Here is a 6761-nt window from a genome sequence, read left to right as displayed (position 1 = left end):
GGATGAGCGCTGGCATGGGGGGCTGTCAGGGGCGCGAAAGACCAAGGTGCCAAACTACATGTACACCTCAAAAGGTGTCCCACGCCAAGGGGCCATCGGTCACATGGCCTCCTCAGACCCCGTGTCTCCTGCCAGACCTCCCCTTGAAGCAGGCCGCCCCCCTGCAATCCACATAAGTGTCTCTCCATTCAGCAGTCTTCCTGTGCCTATCTGCACGCCCCAGGGCCATCCATCCCACCCCCCTGTATCAAAGGAGGTTCGCGCCGGTGGATGCACGCTGGCATGGGGGGCTGTGACGGGCGCAAACGGCCGAGGTGCCAAACTACATGTACACTTCAAAAGGTGTCCCACGCCAAGGAGCCATTGTTCATGTGGTCTCCTCAGACCCCGTGTCTCCAGGCAGGCCTCCCCTGAGGCAGGCCGCCCCCCTGCAATCCACATAAGTGTGTCTCCATTCAGCAGTCTTCCTATGCCTTTTCTGCACGCCCCAGGCCCATCCATCCCACCCCCCTGTATCAAAGGCGGTTCGCGCCGGTGGATGCACGTTGGCATGGGGGGCTGTCAGGGGCGCGAAAGGCCAAGTTGCCAAACTACATGTACACTTCAAAAGGTGTCCCACACCAAGGGGCCATTGTTCACATGGTCTCCTCAGATCCTGTGTCTCCAGCCAGGCCTCCCCTTGAAGCAGGCCGCCCTCCCTGCAATCCACATAAGTGTGTCTCCATTCAGCAGTCTTCCTGTGCCTTATCTGCACGCCCCAGGGCCATCCATCCCACCCCCCTGTATCAAAGGCGGTTCGTGCCAGTGGATGAGCGCTGGCATGGGGGGCTGTCAGGGGCACGAAAGGCCAAGGTGCCAAACTACATGTACACTTCAAAAGGTGTCCCACACCAAGGGGCTATCGGTCACATGGCCTCCTCATACCCTGTGTCTCCAGCCAGGCCTCCCCTTCAAGCAGGCCGCCCCCCTAAACCACGACATACACACGTCATTCATTCACAAACACACCCCAGTTTCTAATACTTTAAAAACCACTCGATATGTCTCATGAGAACATCTTTGTGCTTTGCAAGTCAACTCCTGAACATGCTACCTGGGAACCACTGAGATCTATGCTAATCTGCTCGTCGTCGTGCTATCCGTGAACTTATGTGACCGCTTCGAGCATGCCCATCAGTGCGCTACCTGTGGCCATCCACCTATTCTCCCGCAACATACTGCTCTGCTTACTGAATCCAACTGTTTGTTGGTCAAGGTAAGGCATTGTATCCTGGTCATATTTCGCAGATTTTTAAATTTCTATCTATTTGCGAGTAGAGTACCCAATAGTGCTATGTTCATTGGTCTCATTGCTATTGACTTGAATTCCCATTGCTATGCTATCAATAGATCTATTTATTTTCATCTGTGTCAATGGTCATCGAATTGCATCCTTCGGGGGTCCAGTCTATGATGTAAGCATGTTTCCTTCTCGTGCAATACAGAACATCCAAGGGATGAGTCACATGTTCAGTTTTTAGTCACATGATTTATACATTTCTGCAACTTATGCAAATACTAAGCCGCACATAATGAACTGGTATAGTTCCTGCGACCAAAACAAACCTTGCATTGATCATTGTATGATTCATTTACTTTTGTATCAAATCTTTATTCTTGAAGATTGTATAATAATGTCGATATTTACTTTTCAGATTTATCAACAATGCCTGCCTGTTCGATTAGAGGTTGCCCTTCGAAGACCCATGCGAAATCTGAAGGCACTACAATGCATGTATTCCCGAAAACTGTTGATCGAATAAGAGAATGAGTCAGACATTGCGGATATCCACTGGATGAGCTGGAAAGTAGAGTCCAACAAGTCTTACAGGACAAGAGGGGTGATCGATACCACATCTGCAGCCGGAACTTTTCCTTGGACATGTACACAACATCTTGGGTAACAAAGAAGAATAAACGGCGAACGACACGGAAATTGCTCGAAAACGCTATTCCCACTCTATTCGTCCACATTCCGCCACCGGTGAGTCAAGTGTCCGGATTTAGCTTTAGGCCTTGCGGTAGTGTGTAGGTATCCAAACGGATTAATTGATATTGTAGGTGTTCTATTCCCTGTAATAATTTCGATATTGATATGATTGTATAGTTTTTTGAATAATGACATTTACCAATATATTCTTTTTCAATTTCATAACCCACAAACGCAATGTATATATATGGGAACAGGGAACTGTGCTGTATTGAGCATTTTACAAGTATTCTGTCGCCTTACATGGCTATTTGTAATATTGGCATTTCATTATCAATCATTAATTTACCTTTACAACTTCTTGACTATCCCTTGAATCTGAAGCAATAACATTCTACATCCTTGACGTGGTCGCAGTTATCAACCACTTCTAGCGCGTATCAGGTAATCTTACTAGGCTAATCCGCTACAGACCTGTTTTATGCATGTCAAGTAATATTTTTATTTTATCGTGTAATCATTTTTCCGAATGTTTGGTTAGTGCTTTGCAATTGATATACACCTTAGTTATCGTCCACTGGTGTTTGTTTTCGGTAATAATTAGTGTTATTCATACTAATGCAAGTACTGTCTTTCAGGGAGATGCTGAAGCGTCCGCCACATCTACAATATTTCTAGATGTTCTTCAACAGCAGGAGGTATGGATACTGACAGCTCCATCGAGCGTCATCATCAGAGCTGGAATTCTTGTCGTTTGATTGTTCTACACAATGTTTCATTCATGGTTAGCCGTTGATATGCACCTGTGCTGTCGACCCCAGGTGTGTGTTATGTTTTCACAATTGTAATCCTCACTAATGCAAGTACTATGTTTCAGGCAGTTGATGGAGCGTCAACCCCTGCACTTGATGCAGAGCCTGACATTCAAGTAATTCCAGGGTAAGTGGAAGCGGGACCATGCGTATACGAATCGGCGCAACAGCTTTCGGAAGTGCGCACTACATTTGCAACATCAATAGATATTCTTCAGCAGCACAAGGTATGGATAATGACAGCTCCATCATGCGTGATCATATAACGTGATTCCATTTGCTATACTTTCTTCCCTATTAACGCAAGTGCTGTGTTTCAGGGAGACGACGAAGCTTCCACTACAATCACAACATCCAATTTAGATGATGCAGATGTAAATAAATCGGAGAAATAAGTCGATGAAATGTGATCATATTTAGATTTTCCTTGATTCTTTTGGACAGTGCATCATTTGCGGTTATCTCTTTATATGTACCTGTGCGTTCGACCCTAAGTGTGTGTTGTGTTTCCAATATTGAAAACCATACTAATCCAAGTACTGTGTTTCAGGGAGACGATGGAGCTTCAACCACAATAACAACATCTCATTTAGATGATGCAGATGTAAAGGAATCGTTGAAATAAGTCGATGAAATTTGATCATATTTGGATTTTCCTTGATTCTTTTGGACAATGCATCATTTGTGGTTACCTCTTTATATGTACCTGTGTCGTCGACCCCAAGTGTGTGTTGTGTTTCCAATATTGAAAAGCATACTAATGCAAGTACTGTGTTTCAGGGAGATGCGGATGCCTCCTCTCCAATACAACCATTCATGGCAGTCCATGCAGAGCCAGAGGTATGGATACTGACAGTTCTATCGAAATAGATCATCACTGGTCGAATACTTGTCCTTTGATTGTTGCACACAATGTTTAAATCGTGTTTGGCTATTGAGATGTACCTGTGTGTTCGTCCTCACGTGTGTTTTATGCTAACAATATTTTGATACATAGTAATGAAAGTACTATGTTTCAGGGAAACGATGGAGCCTCATTCCGTGCTGTCTATGCGGATACAGAAAATATAGTCGTTGCAGCGCAAGAGGAAGGGAGGACATGCGGAAACGAATCGGAGCTACAGCGTGCAGATGTTGAAGGTCAAGTCAAAAAAGTTGCAAAGAAAAAAAACAAAAAAAGGTTAGTTGCACACAGTTCATAACTTTAAAAAAATGTTTGTGCTGGGGACTATTTTATGTTTTTTTCCAGTCAATTCTACTACACTCCATTTGTGTTTAAACTGAACATCCCTTTTCCAATCTCTCCTCCAGTTACCCGTGGGTGTCAGAAGTATACACACACAGACAGTGAAGCGAATGAGAGATGTGGCTTGCCAGACCGTGTACACTATGGAGGAACTATTAATTGAGGCGAGGCGTGTTCAGGCTCGAGATGCTCATGTCCAATGGCCAGAACATGAATTAACTGTGTTTGGAGACTACAGCAAAGTTTCATTGGACCATAGCTACAGTGCGACCGCACCACCACAAGAAGATGTTATTGAATGTATTGAAGATAGCTCTGAAGTAGTTGCAGATCAATTTACACAATCTACACCCGCCAAAAATTTGCCACCAAAAAACCTGTCGACATTGTTTTGTTCTCCCATCAATGTTGAAGTAATAGATGTCGAAATGACAGAGAATGAACCAGCCGCAGCATCCATAGATGCATCAGAACATGATATCAGCGATACTACTTTCCAATGTGTTGAAATCTCCACAATGTCACAGGCCGAAACAACGTTGACGCAGGATGACAGTCTAATGAAAGAGAGCAAATACATTTTATTCGACAGTTGTTTGATGGAAATTATAAGTATGCTGAAATGTGTGCATTCCATTAGAGGGAAAGTATGTGGGAAGCCATTGATTAATGTGACTCGTCAAATAAAAGGCAGTAACGTCAAAATTAATGCCACCTGTAGATTAAATCATAGGTTCTCATGGTCTGCACAACCAATGCTGGGGAAACTGCCAGCAGGCAATCTACTGTGTGCAGCTGCATCACTTTTTAGTGGCTCCAGTTTTAGAAAGTTAGAGGCTTTCTTTCAGTTTGTGGGACTCCATTTCATTTCTAAAGCGCTGTACTACATATACCAACGTGATTATCTGTTTCCGGCCATTAGTGATGCTTGGAAAATTGAACAATTTTCTCTAGCAAGTACATTCGAAGGCAAACGATTCAGGCTAGCCGGCGATGGACAGTGTGACAGCCCTGGATTTTCTGCCAAGTAATGCACCTACCACTTTCAGGACATGGATAGTAAGAAAATTGTGAGTTCGGTGGTCGTGCAGGTAACACAATTTACATCGTCAGTGGCCATGGAGAAACTAGGATTTATAAAATCAGTGAAATATCTACAATCAAGGGGAATGCACATCGACCTCATAGCCACGGATAGACACGTTTCAATTGCCAAGACAATGAGAGAGCAGTTCCCACATATTAAACATCAATTTGACGTATGGCATCTTGCTAAATCAATCAATAAGAAAATCTCGGCTGCAGGGAATAAAAAGGTTTTGAAAGTATTTTGCAGTGGTCACATTCTATCACCAACCATCTTTGGTGGAGCTCAAAAACTTGTGAGGGGTCAGTGGAAATACTACTTGAAAAATGGCGGTCACTGATGCACCACTGTACCAACGTTCACCCTGGACAGCAAATGAACATTTCCACCAATGTGAACATGGCCCTTTGTCCCCAGAGGAGGCACGGAAGAAGAAGTGGTTGATTCCATCTTCACCGACACACAAGCCATTGAGAAGATTGTTTTCGACAAAACTCTATCAAGAGATTTGAGAGGACGGACAGAATTCTGTCACACAGGAGATTTGGAGGTGTTCCACAATATGTGCCTAAAGTACAGGCCAAAGCGCTTGCATTTTAGCTTTCGGAGCATGAAACATCGCACTCTACTAGCGGTCTTGGCCCATAACAGCAATGTCGGGCATGAACAATCTAGGACTAGGGGTAAAGTAAGGATGCCTCGCTACACTAAGGTGTTTTCAAAACAAAGTAAGCAATGGGTGATCAAACCAGTCTATGATGAAATGCAGTTCGACTTTGTGAAAGGCCTTATTGTTGCTGTGTTAGAGAAGCACAGATATGGAATTTTGGACGTTTCTGTGCAGAGCAGTGATCCATTGCCACCGAACATTGCGACTGTGCCATGCCCACCCAAAGCACAGCGATTGTGAAGTACAAATCCCGGTTTAAATAATTGCAATACGATTGTCTTTTTGTAAATAAATGTTATTGTACAGTGTACCTGTAAACCTAACCCCTACCTTCACCATCATGGGTGGCGAACAAGCTGGGTGTCATCTTTGAATTCTCTCTATTCACCTCACATATGTGTATGTATATATTTTTCTCTTGTCTCATCTCATGTAAATGTAAATGCTGCGCACTGTTAACGGAGGGGAGGCTTGCATATTGCAAATAATAAAACAAACAATAAATCTCACTGTTAACTCAACTCCTGTGGTACTTTATACTTTCCCTGACCTTCTGCAAAAAATTAAATGTCTCAATTTGGGCTGCAAAGCTCGCAGACAACGGGGACAATATTGGGGCACTTAGAACGCGCCAGCCAAGCGGGCCGTGGCATTTGGGAGAGAAGCCAGTTCGCATTTGCACATTGAGGCGCACTACATAGACGGATTCTAAACTTCAAGTTCTCACAGATGCCTATACTACGTGATGTTGCAAATAAAGAATGCAAAGGACAGCGCCCAGATGAGGCCCACAAGTCGCACTGGAAGCATAAGGGTCTATTGTTTTTTTACCTTGAGACAGGGACCATGCCGAAAGAACTACATTTGAAGGGAGTGCGCAATAACGTAAGAGACGATAAGGCAGAAAATTCAGAAACTAGACCGAGTTTCATTTTAGTTCAGTATACGAAAAATCGTTGTCAAGAGCACGGTCCATT

Source organism: Ambystoma mexicanum, chromosome 8, assembly GCF_040938575.1.
Source record: "Ambystoma mexicanum isolate Mex_15411 chromosome 8, UKY_AmexF1_1, whole genome shotgun sequence".
In the NCBI taxonomy this organism is placed as follows: Eukaryota; Metazoa; Chordata; class Amphibia; order Caudata; family Ambystomatidae; genus Ambystoma; species Ambystoma mexicanum.
Note: the sequence above shows the minus strand (reverse complement) of the source record.